Below are 17,914 nucleotides of genomic sequence, written 5' to 3'. Positions count from 1 at the left end.
CAAGTATTTGGAACCGTTTAAATTTAGTCAATAGGTACAATGCTATTCATACTTGTTTTATATAGTAATCGCCGGGTATTTGAGCGATGGGACTGCTTGTTTTAATTTGAATAGCATACGGTAATCATCAGAATTTGAATCTGAGTTACACTGAGAATATTCTTCTTTTTTTTACATATTACTGATATTGGTGGGTATTATTTTTATAATTGTGGTATTGAATGATAATACAAAATCAATAATACCAGATTTTATTTTGTTCTACTCAAGTAGGCGACCATACTAATTTTAGTTGTGAGCGAATAATTTAATCTATGAAAACAACTTGAATTGGCTATCACTATCTGAAAGTATGATATCTTATTGCTTAGATCTATAAAAAAAACTTCAAATTGGAAAATACCCACATTTATTTATTTTTTACGTGTATATTGTTTTGCTTCTAACTTAGTAAAGTCTTGTCTTGAAACTTAATACTTCAATAGCGCACCTCTTTTTTTCTCTTTCTAAATCAAGGAGAGAACTTGTCTTTGCATTGATAGATACTCTTTCCTTTCAATCTAAAGTCGATTTTACAAATTAATGAAAACTTTTTAATCATCAACAAAGCTATTGGCCTCTTATAATTCTATTTATATTTTTTAGCAGCTTTCCGAAAGCGGATACATTCGAATTGATTTTTATGATTGAACAGAATCTAAATTTTGATTACCAGTTAGTAGAGTGCTTATACTGTGAAGATACAGGTAGTTTTTATCAGGCTAGCCAGGAAGATAAGATGATAGATAATACTCAATCGTTCAAAATTATCCACCAGAATATCCGGAGCTATAATCACAATTTCGACGAATTCTTAGTATTGATTGAAGATCTCAAAGTAAAATTCAACTGCATTATTCTAACTGAAGCATGGCTTAATTACGATACTGATTTAATACACATCGATGGTTTCAATGTGTTTAGATCATTCAATAGTATCAATAATAATGATGGTATTGTTATCTACATTGATAGTGCCCTGTCTGTTTTGTGTACTGAGCTGTGTTTGGAAGGGGTTGCCACCTGCCTGAATCTTGTTTTCGACTGGTTTGGTCTGCCTTGCAATCTCCTAGCTATTTATCGCAGTCCAAATTCTAATCAGTTGCTGTTCACAAATGCCTTGAATGATTTTTGTGGCAAGAACTTTGATAACACTGGCCTTTTGGCAGTGATTGGCGATATTAACTGTGACACACTTAATCCAACCCCAAATATGCAATTAGATCGCTACATGGAGGTGATGTATGCAAACGGCTTAATTTCATGTATTGATAAAGTAACCCGGCCTGATAGTAATACTTGTATTGATCATATTTTTGCAAAAATACCCAACAGAACAAAATTATCATCTTTTATCTTAAAATCTGAAATAACCGATCACTATCCTATCTGCTTAAACATAGTTCATAATACCGGTAGTAGTAATTGTAATAATAATAACAATAACAATAGTAATCAATTTCATTCAAAAGTATGTTGGAGCAGAGTTAAACATTGTTTGCAATTTCAGTGCTGGGATGAAGTTTTAAATACAAATGATGTTGACAAAGCTACAGATTCATTTCTCAGTATCTTGAAAACAACTTTAGAGTCTGATTCAAGCAGTACCCCGATAACTTCAAAGAATAAAAAGATAAAACCATGGATTACGTCAGGATTAGTAACATCTATTAGAATGCGCGATAAACTTAGCAAAAAAGTGCGGGCCCAACCTTTTAATCTCGATCTAAAACAAAGATATATTAGGTATAGGAACTCGCTTCACTCTTCAATAAAAAATGCTAAAAATAACTTTTATAAAAAGAAAATAGATTCCGCAGCTGGCGATCCAAGAAAATTCTGGAAAATCGTCAATGAGATTTCAGGGCGTCCAGTTGGCAAGGAGGTATTTCCAGGCGGGGCTTTTGGGCACAAAACTTGTGATTCGGCTGCCACAGCGCTCGAAACTTTAAGCGATTCTTTTAACGAATATTTCTCCTCTGTGGGAAAACAACTGACGGAGGCTCTGAACCCAGTGGGACCTGCCGAGGTGGATGATGCTGATCATGCTACTCAGTCTGTATTCAACCTACAGCCGATCAGTCCAGAAGAACTTTATGGTGTTATAAACAGTATTAGGGGAAACTCATCACCCGGGTTAGATAGTATACCTACTAAAATGATTAAAAATAACTTTAATGAATCACAACAACCCTTAATGCACATCATAAACCTGAGTATCAATACAGGAAAATTTCCAACATCATTAAAAACAGCAAAAATTATCCCTATCTACAAAGCAGGATCAAAGTCAATAATAAGCAATTATAGGCCAATCTCTCTTCTTACAGTTGTTAGTAAAATAATAGAAAAATGTGTTAAAGTTCAGCTCACAGGATACCTTGTTAGGGAAAATATTATTGCAGACGAACAATATGGATTCATTACCAACAAAAGCACCTCAGATGCTTTGTTTGACCTAACCAAAGAGATAGCTACAAAATTAGGAAATAAGAAGAGGGTTTTGATTACATTTTTAGATATAGCAAAAGCTTTTGATGCGATTGATAGGACAAAGCTTTACAAAAAAACTAGAAACAATAGGAGTGAGAAATAGAGAATTGGAGTGGTTCACTAGTTATCTAGGGAATCGCTCACAAATTGTCTCAATCAATGGATCTCTTAGAAAACTATTACCAATAGAGTACGGAGTAGTCCATGGCAGTACATTGGGCCCTCTATTGTTCTTGATTTATATTAATAATATAAGCGAATTGAAAATTAGAGGGAAACTATTCTTGTTTGCGGATGATACGGCTGTGGTATCTGAGGGCTGCACGTGGAATGAGGCATACAAGCACGCATCCCATGACCTTGCCAAAATTAGAAATTGGTTTGACCATAACTCTCTTACAGTTAATATTGAAAAAAACCAAACATCTTCCATTTATTGGTCGACAAGATATTGACTGTGATCGCTATGTGTTAAGGATGCACACCTGTGACGATCCTCAGTCGGTGGCCTGCGGCTGTGGCATAATTGAACGGGTTGCTCAATATAAATATTTAGGAGTCATCCTGGATAGTAAATTGAGCTGGGTTCCTCATGTACAAGGGCTGAAGACGCGTTTGAGAAAATTAATCTATGCCTTCTCACGGCTGGGCCAAGTGCTTACTGTGGATCGCTGCAGGACAGTGTACTTTGCGTATGTGCAGTCTTTGCTGCAGTATGGCATTCTGGCGTGGGGAGGTGCGTCATTGGCGGTCTTGGAGCCTCTGTCGGTCGCCCAGAGGTTGATAATTGAACCCATATTACAAAAAAACCAGCGTTTTCCCACCAATCTACTATTAAATATATTTCCAGTAATGAATGTTAGGCAGATTTCCATAAAAACTTTAGTAATTTACATTTTCAATAATAAGGACACTTTTTTCAGAGAGATTCAACACAGTCATCTAACCAGAAACCAAACAATGTCACGTTTATTTAATCCTACTATTAGTATCAGTTTGCAAAGGCACAATTCATTTTACATTTCGCAATGGCTGTATAGAAACCTTCCTCCAGAAATAGTTGAGGCTGGGGCGGGCCGAGTCACTGTAGTGTTAAAGCACAGAATTTCTGAATGGTTAATGTATGTTGGATGGCAGGATGCAGAGAATTTAATCAAATCACCTTATGTTTGAAATTCAAATTTCAATCTGTTTTTCTTACCAAATACATTTTGCAAAAAGCGATTCCGGCTGTTCTGGTGTGATGAAAATAATAATTATTAATAATTATAAAAATAGGAACTCTCTGTTAAATTTTATTATATGACATTAAACTTGAACTGTAGTATTTGCTAAAACTCAATCATCTTGTTTATTTATTTATTTATTTCTAATCATTACTATATTTCTGATCAATTCTTTATAAATCCATTCCAATTTAAAGTTCATTGATAAATTCATAATCAACCTTTGTTTTGCCTTTCACTTCATACATTCCCTTACACACGACCCTGATCTATCTTTTTTATCTTTTTCTTCTATACTATTACCAGTTCAGTGAGTGAAATATAAGTATCCACACAGTGAGTAAAGTTATAGTACAGTGTATTTCATCAATTCATAGTAATTGATTGGCGCCGGGAAAAATTCCGTATAGAGTGAGGGAGTTCGAAACCCACTCAAAACAAAAACCACAGTGTGGAAGAGTTCAGGATATAAATTTAAAGAAAACTGAAATTCCCAGCTGGATCCTTACAGAGAAAATATGGTCACTATTTCAATGTAAAGATATATAATATATCTATTATTTGAACAAAATAAAAAAATTGTAATTTATTTAATCCCCAAAGTTTAAAGTTTGATTCAATGGTTCACGTTTTTCCCCTTTTTTGAAAGTCTATAGTCACTGAAACCCATTCTGCCACATCCGGAATTCCTGGGATGTTTGTTCAGTTTGGAAAAAGTTCTTACCTCAAAGCTTTCTCATCAATTTGAATCTAAGCTCGGTGGTTGAGCTCTACACGTCCAGATGGGACAGGGACCGCAAACCCCAAGCTAATAAAGCTTGGTTTCCAGGACCGTCATCAGTCAGAGGCATCTCATCGGTTCAAAGGCACATGTACATGAGACATGCATGGACCCGTACATTCAACTGTTAGGATAAAAAAATGAACTCGGATAATGCAAATTAACTTAACTTCAGTCATATCTTAAAATCAACATTATTTAGGTTCATTAACATTAGGTAGGTGAGTAATCATATCACTTTTCATAATAATGGATTGAATCACTTTTCATAATGAGGTCTTTCAAGTATTGTTCTCTTGATAAATTATATGATATGTAGGTGATTTCTTCCTAATCAAAAACATTGAAATGATTTTAAAGATGATAAAATTACTAATAGAATTCATCATAAAATACTACAAACATCAGGAAACACAGTTTCTGAATCTCATTTCAACAGATCTATTATTATAAATAACAATCGACAAGTCTACGTCACGACTAACTAGTCCAAAACGGCGCTGCGCCGCGCCGCCCCACCGACCTGGTGCACGGACCTTCCATTTTTCACTCTCCTGCGCACCACCGACCTAGTGCACGCGCAGCTTTATATGGTCATGAACCAGGCTGATGCTCCAGGAAAATGGTTGATTCTCCTAGTAATGTGCCTTCTAAGCACACACTTACAACATCGACACTACACAACTCAGAAAGCAAAGCAGCGGAATAAATTGTTATAACAGACTGACTTCTCATGACAATCAGCATAATCCTCATCATTCACAATTGGAACAATGAATATTGTTACACTTCCCATACATAATCACATACTTACTGTAAAATAAATTATATGGGCACTAGCAGGGCACCCGTGCTTCGCTACGGGAATTAAAAGATAGAATTATTATTGTGAAACATTTATAATCTAAATCCTACCAGAATTGTTATAATCATTTTTGAGATTAGGTCACAACTTGACATGGAAATTATTGAGTCAAATCATTCAAATAATTAATTGATGTGTTGGAAGTGCTATGTAGAAGAGTAGTCCAATTGCAGCGAATTTTGTAGGATATGGGGCGGGGCTCAAGAGTCGCCCTCGACTTTATTCATTGGCAATTGATATCTCCCGTTGACAGTTATCAAATTAGCAGTAATCATGTTATTCTTGCTTTGGCAATTGAAGATTAAATTCCAAATTAAGTTGATTCGGAATTTGATGACTCTGGTATCCATGGATCTCTTGCTTATAATGGAATTTTTGGCATAGCCTGTCGCTTATTTTTCATTTCACTCATCAAAAAGTGTAAAAGCAGCCAATCCACTGATTCTTTCTTCCATGGAACTCCATTCATACATATGAGTCCATTCATAATAGTAAAACATTTATTGTGGGTGATTTTTCATGTCCTGAACTCTACAATCATAAATATTGAAGTGGGATCATTTTAATGTGAATTTGCATAAATCTGAATAGAGTTTATTCAATCGCTTTGATTATTGACTACCATTATATAATTTCTTTCTTTGATCTTAGCTTGAAACCAAAAGCTTGGGGATGTAAACTAACATGTAACTCAATTTAATTTCTATCTAAATTGACAACTTTAGAATTCACTTGGTATCTATCAATATCAATATGTTTGTCTTGTGTCGTGATAACATCATGAAAGGAAATAGGAGCAGCTGATGGAATACCGGTATTATGTTTTTTCGATTTAGTTTTTAGCTGATTTTGAAACATGAAAATATCAGGCCCAGTAGCACAAAAGCATGTTCAATTTCAGGATTAAATTTCATGAGAAATTATCAGAGCAGGGTTTTTTTTAATAGAAGGTTTCTCTGATTGGTTCTCGTGGTATTTAGTGTGGATTATGAATTAACAGACAGTGCAACTGTCTCTTTCAAGGCCATGGCTGCATACAAATATAGAGCAACAGAGGAACCAATACAACAGAAGCTGAAGAAATTAGTCGCATTTCTATCACCTCACAATGAACATTACGTTCAACTACCATATTATGTTTGGAGAGATTGATTTTAAATTTCTTATGCTTTCTGAACCTATTCTTTCAGATGTTCCATGAATACTGCAATGTTTTAAAATAAGGTCGCCAAATGTGGTAACTCAACTACATCTGTTATAATGTTTTTTATTTACTCACACTTTCTTACGTTTTCAACAGACTATGGAAAACTTTTTTCTGATCAGCTGCTACTTGAGGGACCAATAATCCTTTCTCTTGGTAGTTCAACGAATTATCCCAGAGTTGAGACCTGTTCCAAAATAAGATTTTTTGTTGCAAGCACAATATAAATTCTTGATTTAATCAAAATCGTTAAAGCCGTCTTTGTGATCCGTCCGACATAGATACATATATCCACAAACACACATATTCAAACAAATTGCTTTCTTAGTATAATTATTAACTTCAATGATTATGATTTCATTCAATGAGAGCTTATTTCACATAATAATAACAGCTGGCATCAAAAGCAGAAATGTCAAACATGATTGAAATTGAAACAGTAGCGATCATCAACATTATTTTCTTCATCTGATCTAAAGTAACCAGATTATGGTAAGATTCACATCAATGTGTCAGCATTGTTCGAAAGGGGAGCATTGATGCTATTAATGAAAACTGACAGTCAACGAACTGTTATACATATTCTCCAATATTTTTATCAAAAGCTACCTTATATTTTCTTTGGTAAAACAATCAATGTTTGGGAATAATTGATTCATGGGAAAAGCGCCTTACTTCTATGCAAGATATTTTCACATTAAGAAAAGCAACAACAGCTATTTGGTCGTTTTAATAAATAACCCCTTTCTTTCGCCCAAGTTAAATTTTGGCCGAATTTCCTCATTCTTCACAAACAGATTCCACAACGGCCACTTCTGAAGTTTTTAAAATACCCCTTTAAGCAGTTTTCGCGATCTGTCGGATATACAAACAAGATTAGTCTCAATAGAATAGGATCAATTGATAGAAGCAACTCCCGTCATAAAAGTTTGTTTTATGAAAAATAAAAATTATCTATTCTCCCAGGAATAGCTCTGATTGAAGCAGCAGTGCCCAATCAATTTGTTCTCGATAAATGCATTTTAATTTATTCTTCAACTTGGTGCCAACCTAATGAAATAATCTCAACTTAATGCCAACCTGACAAAATTAATCATTGGTCGCCAGTTATCAACTGTTTCGAATAGGTACTCTCTCTAGATTATAGTTCTATAGTAACATATGATATGGACATTTCAATTATAATTAAGAGATAGGTAGAAAAAGAATATACATGCTAAAAGACGAACTTTAAACCCTTAAAAACCACCCTTACAGTTGAAATATCGTCAAAAGATTTCTTAGTGAGCACCTAGGACGTATAAGGAAGCTATATTCTAAGTTTTGTTGCAATCCATCCAGTAGTTTTCCAGAAATCGTGATCAGTGAGTCAGTGAGTCAGTGAGATAAGAATTTTATAAGTATAGATGCATAGTACAATTTTGCAATTGGAAAATTGTTTTAAAACTTCATTTCAAAACTTTCTCATAAGATAGTAGGCCTGTATGTTAAAGGAAACACATAATATCGATAGTTGCGTTGAAAGTTTTCAACATGCGTTGAAAGTTTTTGTTTCCTCACTCAGAAATATAGGTAATTATGATAAATACACAAAAAAGCAAGTGGAAAAACAAAATTACTTGCAATGGAATTATGCTTATCAATTTCTTGAACATTACTCAAAATAACACACTCAACCTATCCACAAAACGCTTTATTGCATAATTGAGTTCTATTAATGAAGTTATCAAAAGCTTTGAAAATGATTTCGTTTATGTACTGAAAGGTAACGTAGATTATATCTTATAATCAGTAATTTCAGAAAAATAGTCACGTGTTCAAATATATTTTTTCATTCAGCTTTCTCACGGAAATCACAATAAAATAAATAAATTCATGTCTTTAAAAAAATACAAACAAGCAATTAAAACATGAAAAGTACGGAATATCTAAAATACAATACAATAAGTCTATAAAAAAATATGGAATTTAATTCTATTGGAAATTAACCTACTCAACTATGGGACACCCATGTACTAGAGTGGGTGTTAGTAGTAGTAATAGATTCTGGGTGGGGGTGCAAACTGTAAATCGTTGGGTAAGTGAACTCACATGTTGTTTGAGATTATGTTTTCTATATGATGTCTTCCAGTTGAAATAATCCAGTTCTAAGCGGCAGTTTTGAATCTTCTTGGGTTTTCTATTGACTTGATTTGTGCAGGAAGTAGATTGTGGAGTTTTGGTGCTAGGTGGTTGAAGTGTCGTTGATATATTGCCTTCCTAGCCACGTTCGTAATAAGGAGGTTCCTGTTTCTTGTGTTATGACTGTGGTTCCACATAATGTTCGAATCATCAAGAGAATTGAGTAAATAAACTATATATTTCGAACTTTTAATAATATTCTCAAACGGACAGACATAATCATTTAAAGATTATGAATTCACTAGCACAATATTGATTTACAAAGGGTTCCTTGAATTCGAATAGGAATCCCAATGAAACTTATTGTCCAATCTTTGGAGAAGAATAAATATTGAGCTTCTCCCATAATTATCAAAAACAAGCAAACCTACAGATGGACAACGACTATCAGCATTAAGTCTAATTAATAGCATCACAGCTTTTTGAATGGATGAAAAAATCATAGAAATAACATGCAATTAATCACACCTGACTGAATGATTAATCAAAACATTTTTTTTTCTTATGCTCTTTCAATGCTATTTTTATATCCTTGAAAAGGACGAATGAGTGAGTCAATTTTGTTGTCCAACGAACTTGACCTGTAAAAAGGTTTGAAGAATACGTGTTCAAAATTCGTTCAATAAAGATGATAATATTCAGATTGAATGAACGTTCAACAAGCGTTTACAAGCGTCCACGGTCAATAAGCGATGGGATGGGTGCTTTTCTCTTATGTACTCTTATTTCATCTCATGATGAAAATCACTTCCACTTGTGAGTCAAGTCAGTGACGTGATATATCAGTTGTTGAAGTAACAATTTGCAGGGCCAGCCTATTGAAAGTTGAGAGTATTCTGCTCTTGTCCAAGCCATCTGACATTACACGCTGTACAATAGAAGACAGCTCCACTCTGCGCGTGTTACGTATTCGTGATGCGTTGGAAATCTGTTCCCAATGGAGAGAAGAAGGCGATATCAATGTCCGGAAAAGGTCCTGAAGGTGCAAAGGGATAGAAAAAGATTGGGAGAAGGCCAAATCGGGGAAAAGTAAGAAGGAACAGTAAAGAACAAGGGAGAGTTGTTGGAGGGGGCGGTAGAAGAGAAGCAGGAGGTGAGGGAAGGGAAAAGAGAATATAGAAGAAGTAGGAGATAATAAGCGAAAAAATGGGAAGAAGTAGGTGAAGAATAGGACAAATCAGGAGAAGATAATCAAATAAGCAGTGAGGAATAATACGGGAGAAGTGAGAAGGGAATATTAAGAGAAGTGAAAGGAGTATTGTAAAAATAGAAAAATCAAGAGGAAGTGAAACATTCATAAGAGAAGAAAACTGAAGAAAGAGAGGGAAAATAGTAACAACCTCGAAGATGAGAAAAATCAATATTCAGGAGGACGAGTTAGTGAATAAGAAGAGCATGATGGGAAACGAAGTATCATTCAGAAGGAGGATATTCAGAAAGGAGGATGGAAAGAAGTTCTCGGAAAAGGAAGGACTATATAAATGGATGATGATGAGAAGTATTCGAGTGGAGGGGTTTAGTGGAGGAAGGTCAGGTGTAGGAAAATGAGGTGAGAAAAGAGAAGGAAGAATGGTAAGAAAGAGGAGAAGATAAGAGAAGGAGGAAGAAAAGGCTCAGGATAAAGAGGGAAGAAGAGAGGAGAGGGAATATTAGTCGGTGGTGGAAGAATTTAGAGGAATGAAAAAAGAGAAATCCAGTGAAAAAGGGAGAAAGAGGACAATTAATGAAGAAAACCAATAGAACTAGAAGAAAAGGAGTATGATATGTTTAAGGAAAACATCAGAGGAGAAAGTGGTGTACATCTGAAGATGGAAAAGAAGAATATAGCAAAAAATATACAATACATAAAGAAGAATAAGAAGAAAAAGATAAAAAAATTGAAAGACACGTTGAGAATTGCTATCTCTGCGAGCATCTGTTACCATTAAAGCAGATGTTAACACTCTTCGTTCGCCTTTGCTTCCACCTCCTCCTCCACACTTTTATTCCTGCTCCTCCTTCAGTTTTCCGCTTCAGTTTCCGCCCCAAGGGTTGAATGTCCTCCATTGTATTGCTACTTGATAAGACTGGCATTTGCTTCGATTGTTCTGTCTTTGACTGGCCAGAAATAATATTTGGTAGATCTTCTGTCGAGTACTTTCACTTTTTGAGAAAAAATAAGTAGAGGAGATACATAACTTCATGCGTTCTTATTTTCCTTGTATTGATGATCAGGTGAAATCATGGAATGTTCGATGTGAGTTACACAATTCATGAACATGAAGAAAATTGATTAGGCCTATTCATTCATGTCATTGACATAAATATTGAGTGGGAAAAAGCATGCTGATCACACTGTATAATAATACACTCCTGCTTTAGTATATTATGCAAACATAACATCTGAAATCCATGTTCTTGGTGAGACTCGAACCCACGATTGTACCGGCATCTTTCCAACAGAAAATAATAGCGCCTGGTAGTCTAATGTGACTGGGTCACTATAATCAGCATATCAATAAAACAAGCTCATTGATTGCAATGAAGCTTGTCAATTATACTCTTACTAATGCTATTAACTCTGGTTGATACAATATTAACATTATTTTATCAGAGTAAAATAATCATGAAGGAATCATCATATTTAACTGTAATATGCAATACAAAGACGCTAAATTGAATTTGGAATATTACTGCCGATAGTTGCACTATATTATAATGATTATTAGATTCGCCAACTCATTTATATTCAAAAAGGACACACAGAATACATAATATTTTATTCATTGAAAATGCGCTCAATAGGATGAGAACATGTAGCGCTAGCAGTGAGTTGTAGCCTATCTATCCTGTACAGAATTTTAGAATTGATTGATCCAATGATCACATGAAGAAAAATATTTTTGAGTGCAGCGGAAGATAGGTAAGGGGAGAGAAAAAACAATCAAATACAGGAAACTGGGCCTCATCTCAAAAAAATGTTTACTGCAGGAAATACCTTAAGAATGATAGAGGGGAGAGAATCACCGGAGGAAAGAAGAACATCTTTGCTGGTAAACACTAGAATATGGTTTGAAAGGACTTTGGGAAGCTGTTCTTGGGAGAATGGAGATAGCAAGGATTATTATCATAATTGGATACAGAAAAGAAACAAGAAGTTTCGGCAACTGGCCAAAGTTTTGAGTACCAATTATTGGAATACTCTGAGAATACGATGATTCTTTCATTCATTGAATCAATACTAGATGAGAATCTCATCATTTAACATGTTCTAAATTTAACATGCATATAGTTCTAAATTTATCATGTTCTGAATTTAACATGCATATAGATCTTGAATTTGAAAGTAAAATTTGAAGAAATTATCATGACCAGTCCACATAATCAGATTTCCAATCAATACTACAAAGGATAATAATAATTCAAGATCTATATGCATGTTAAATTTAGAATAATGTCAAAGTCTGAAAAACAGGAAACAGATACAAGACTTTTTTAAAATACTCTTGGAAAGTTTTTCCCTCAAAATTAAAATAAATGGAATGAACAACCAATATAGATGTGGATTGACCTCAATTTACATTCCCTCAACCTTCGTTCAATGCAAAGGACATGTAACGTTAATGTCCAATGCACAACTCCTATGAAAGGAAATGACTAAAGACGATTTGATGAGGCACACAAAAAGTTATTCGTTCTATAAATTTAAGTTTCCATTCAGTCAAGTATCAGGGAGAAAAATATTCCAGGCAGGGGTCCTAAGTTAAGAAAGTGTGAGGTGATCATGCTCCACTATGCATTTTGTATTGTGAGCGGTATCAATTAAATCAGCGCTCGGTACATAATATATACTATTTATCAATATAGACTTATAAATATATATATTTTTAATAATTATTGGATATGGGTGCAAGATTTTCAACCCAGTTACCATCTCTGAAGAGCACTTTACAGTTATTCCATTAAAAACTAGCACCCGCTGCTTTGATAGTAGACGAAATTGACTTTTCACAAGTAAGATAAACCATGTAACCATTGAATGTTCAGAGTAATAATTCATCGATGATGCCGAAAAAACATGGGCGAAGTGTTTGAAAGAGCTTCAAATTGAATCGATTCTCATTGTAAGTGGAAAAAACGGCCGAAGTTTGTCGAGAGCTTGGTTTCCCATTTGACAACGACAACAAGCAGTCAATTCTGAAAATTCACTTTGCAAGTTCGACAAACTTTTCGGTTATTTTTTCGTCGGTGCAGGCTTTTCGGTCGTCTCTAGTTTCTGCAATGGCCCGAAATTCGTAATTGGATTCAGCCTTTTCAGGAGCAAAGGAATTCACTTTCCTTCCTTTATTAGAAATCAACAGTTCGTCCTTTCTTTAATCAACGTCTTCTACCGCACCGGGGAAAGTATGGAGTGCTTCTTGTGCTCAATTTTGGTTCAATTGGAATCTTAGTTCAACTCCCACACAATATTCTGCTTCTGATCGTTTGATCAGAATTTTTGTTAGTCAAAACTGGTTAGTCTAGAATTTTGAATAGGAACTAGAATTTTACATTTCCGAGATCTAGTTTCTGGTGTTATTGATTACAAACTTACGTCAGAAATGCATGTATTTTGAGTTCGAAATCTGTTTATTTTTGTTTTCAAAGTGATTTGTAAAAGTGTGAATGTGGCTTATATGGAAACTTTTGTATTCTAGTTTGTAGATGTCTGTAATGTAGAAATATTCAGGGTCAAATCATGTTGAACTCTCCTCAAATGTCATAAATGAGTAGATGAATCAACTTAGAGAAAACAATACAAAAAAATCAAAAGGTGGAACTGATTTGGTTTTTCTTTAGTAGGAGAATGCACGTTCCATATCCTTCAAATGCAATACTGATCAGGTACAGTACTCTTATTCCAATAAAAGTGAAATATAGAAATACGTTTCGAATAATTTTGTTCCATTCAAATTTATTGAAGTAGAATTGAGTACTTTTTTATTGAGAAAATTTGTAAGCATTTATTGTCTGTCATGATGTTTCGAATATAATCCATAATCCTGTTGAATGGTCACTCTAGTAATTGAAGTTTTCATTGAGAATTATTAGAATCTATATTAGTTCAAAAAATTTTGATTTTCAGTGAAAGGTTTCTAGAATACATGTACTCAATCAGTTTGATAAGTCCTGCAGTTGAAGGATTTTAAATCACGTAAATGATCGGAGCACATGCGTTCATATGGGTTTCTGGGAATCATTCGAGATGATTGAATACAACATGAACATGAACATATTCGAAGTACATGATTGTATAATAAATATATGGATCTATGAAAGTGTTTTATTTCATCCGTTATTGAAAACTATTCAAACCAATAAAGTTTGTTTTAAAGTGGACTTTTTACTCTCAAAACCCCAATAATTTCTGAAATATTTTCTAAACTGTTCCGAAACTAACAGTCGTAACTTGAGTTGTACATCAACAAAATTCAACAGTGAGGTGTTGGGAGAACTGGGAGCAGACATATGAAAGCAAATCCATTCGACTCAACAGCTATAAAGTATTTCGAAAGCTGGAAGTTTGGGAAGTTGGCTTTAAAGCTGAGAAAACGTCGTTGAGCTCCGGTTGAAAAGGCTTAGCAAGTTAGTTCCAGATATGAAGAGCGATTATTTCGAGAACTGGATAAAAGTTTGGAATTGCTTCGACATTTTACTTTTCCAAGAAGTGAGGATTTCTGTGTATTAGTTCTCCATTGCATAGTCATGCTCACCAGTTCATAATTATGTCTGTTTAGTAAAGGTTGGTCGCCAACTCATAGACCATTCAGTGTTTACTCATTGTTCACTCAGTGTTCAACCAGTGGCACCCAGTGTTCACCCAGTGTACACTCAGTGTACCTGGGGGTTGGGTTAGGGTAGGTTAGCTTAGGTTGAGTTGGTCAGGAGTGAAGTGTCAATCTCTATTGACCTCAAATATGGTCAGATATTTGCCAATAAAAGGATGGTGGATCAATATTCTGTCCACGCTCACAATAAGTTGGAATAAACAGCGACGTGGGATGTTATTCCAGTGAAAACTGCGTGGAACCTGACTTCTATTGAAAGATAAAGGAAATATGGCCACAATGAAGCCGGAATATATTCATGGCGTACCTTTGTCATTTTTCCTGCCAAATGCAAGCAAGGCAGTCACAGGACACCTCCTACGCTATTCAGCTGCGTTCGTATCTCGTTTGGGATGGAATTCAAGAAAATCTATTTACCTCTTTCCTCGTATCTTAAACCAACCTCTAGCTATCTCACACCTTTTATATGACAAGAAATCTAGTGGTTTGTAGGTGAATGCTCTTCTCCAGTACAGAGAAAGATCGCATAAAATCGAATATGGACTATAAATATGCTGCAGAGTCTAGACTGCAATATAAAATTGTGAGTATGGTGTATTCTTTGTTTATTCACTCTGAATGTTGTTTAAACAAACCTGTCGAGTACTTAACGGAATTACATCACGGTTGGAAATTACTGAGATGTTGCAATTATTCAAATGCTAATGAGTTAATAATTATTATTAAACGAAAATCCAAAACAAATCCGAATTTCCATCAAGCTGTTTACCCTGTTGTCAATTTTTGCAGTAGCAGAAGTCTTCGGTGTGAATTACAGCATTTAATTTGGATTCTCGTTTAATAAGAATTACATCACGATATCCTGACATTTATAAATGTAAATAGATTAGAAACTGATCAGATTATTTTGTACTGTGGTATTGTACATTTCCACAATCTGAATAACAGAATTTGATCATTATCATTGAAGAGAGTCTATTAAGTGTGCTGATTCTTACAAAGTTGAGACAAGCTAAACGGAATCTACAAATTATATTATGAAATTATACTCATGGAATTGTTTATATAATTTCGTTCTTTTAACGTCGCATTTGATTATATTATGTAGGCCTTTCAATAATATTTGGAATATGATTAATTGGGAAATCCCTGTGAGTTTTCTCTGGTATATCTCCTACCTGTGGATGGTATGTTGTGAACTGCAAGCTATACGATTGATGTGTATATTATCATACAATAATCTATATGACTATTCCAAATCGATGGATAGATTAACTTTCCTATGTTTTATTCATGACATTTATAACAATTTCTATAGAATGTTTACTTGAAAGAATGAATAAGTTTTCAATTATTCTAATCATCACCTGCTGGAAGGATTTCACCACGAAAGGAGATTCTCAAATCATTCAAAAAGGAATTAGATTATTTGTTTCCTGATTCAATTTCCTTCTTATTCCGTCTTAAATGCTTATTTTTGCTTAAACACCTTATATAGTGAGTTACAAACCTTTCATTTTTTATCAACTATCTCGAAATAACCATATCCCACACCTGCATCTTAACCCATATTACTTTCTCCCCATTTATTGCACTCTCATTATTCAAGGAATAACAACTGACTTATCCTGGAACTCAGTCAATTATATTCTTTGTACATAAATCCACCTTTCTGTTTTCAATAGGTTTCTCGAGGTGAAAATGAGATATCTTGTCAATAACAAAATCTAAAGCATATAAACGCCAGTTGCAATATTCAAGCTAGAAGAGTAAGAAATACTTTCGGGAAACATTGATGGTTTGAATATTCTATGAAATCAATGTTTGAGTAACTCCCGAAGTAAACAGTTCAGAGCTGATTCAGTGATTGACTCAAAAAAGTGGAATTCAATCAAATTTCATTATAGAACCAATGGGGTGGATCTATTGCTCTCAAGGTTCATGTAACAAGTTTTGATGCTTGTTATGAGTGGTCGATTAGACTTAACGGGAAAGTCCCAAGACATGAATCTCAACTTCAAACATCTTTCTCGCCTACGCGTCTTAATTGAAAATGAAATATTAATTTTGAAGAGTTGATCCTGTTTTTCATCCATCATTTTGATGGGTGCAGACGTTAATCAGTTGAGAACTCAAGTCTGACATCTTGAAGAATATTACAGATACAACTAGGTACTTTCTAACAAAGGATAATAATTAGATAGTGTGGTTTGGAGAAGTTTGTTGATCAATTGGAGGAGTCTATAGGATGTTATTGTTGTTCTTCGATATTAAGCTTTCTCAACATACACCATCAGATTAATATTGCAATTATTGTAGCTCCTCAATAAAATATCTTACAATAAAACTACGTCTTGATATTGATATTCGAAGATAATTCAACGAGAATACTAGAAATTTAATATCCAATCTTCTATTAAAAACCTCATAGAAGTATCTTATACGAAGTAATATTTTGTAAATCTGGCAAAAAGATGATCATACATGAATATTGAAAGATCTTAAGAAATTTTCACCCCTGTTCCAGTTTATAACAGAAATAGTTGAAAAATTGAATGTACCCAGAGACATATTTTATTTGTCCAAAGATATTACTGAAGAAATCAGATTCGGAATTTTTAGACGATACCCGGAAATGTACAGATAACATGTGCTTCTAAAGTCAGATTCACTTGCAAATTGTCATTATTGGAAGCATTGATTCCATCTATAAGGAATTCTGACAGTTTTAAGTAACGTTCACTCAACAAGAATGAAATCCTATTTTGATTTTGGGAATTGTAGTGCAGACTGAATGTCATCCGAGGCTTTCCACTGTGATAATCACTGGGATCTATCCTATCTGACAAGAATAGTGAATGAATTCGATTTGGCAGGAGCTGAAATGCACCAGTTTTCTCTATTATAATGTTGGGGAAAAACCTGTTGAGTGTCGAATGGAGTAATAATATCTGACCCGGAGAAGCAGCATTGACTTAGTGTTACAATGTAGCTATTCAGGAGGGCCTACATTTTCTGTTTTCCTTTACCTTATCTCACAGCTTAAAGCTTTCCCTTGTTTTGTAGAAAACCTTTTTCACTGACCAAATCAACACTTTTTATTCTATTGAATTGAGAGCTTTGGTAACAAGTCAAGGACAGTTGCTTTCTTGTATTCTAATATTTAGAATATTATACCAAATGGCATGAGTTCCTTGTTATTCAAACAATAATTTCAGCGAAATTTTCAATTCATAATCCCACAAAAAACATCAACAGGATAATATTATTATGCACCATCTTCAATTCCAAAACTACTCAAATTCAAATACACTTACT

General features: G+C 34.3%; 1 protein-coding gene across 1 annotated transcript in view; it reads right to left on the bottom strand.

Annotated features, from left to right (window-relative positions):
- LOC120352693 overlaps nucleotides 1–17,914 on the bottom strand; it is a 38,473-nt gene that overhangs the window by 11,528 nt on the left and 9,031 nt on the right. The gene's annotated exons all lie outside the window — the stretch shown is intronic.

The sequence above is a fragment of the Nilaparvata lugens genome, chromosome 8 (assembly GCF_014356525.2).
Source record: "Nilaparvata lugens isolate BPH chromosome 8, ASM1435652v1, whole genome shotgun sequence".
Lineage (NCBI taxonomy): Eukaryota > Metazoa > Arthropoda > Insecta > Hemiptera > Delphacidae > Nilaparvata > Nilaparvata lugens.
Note: the sequence above shows the minus strand (reverse complement) of the source record. Positions and strands in the feature narration are given on the sequence as shown.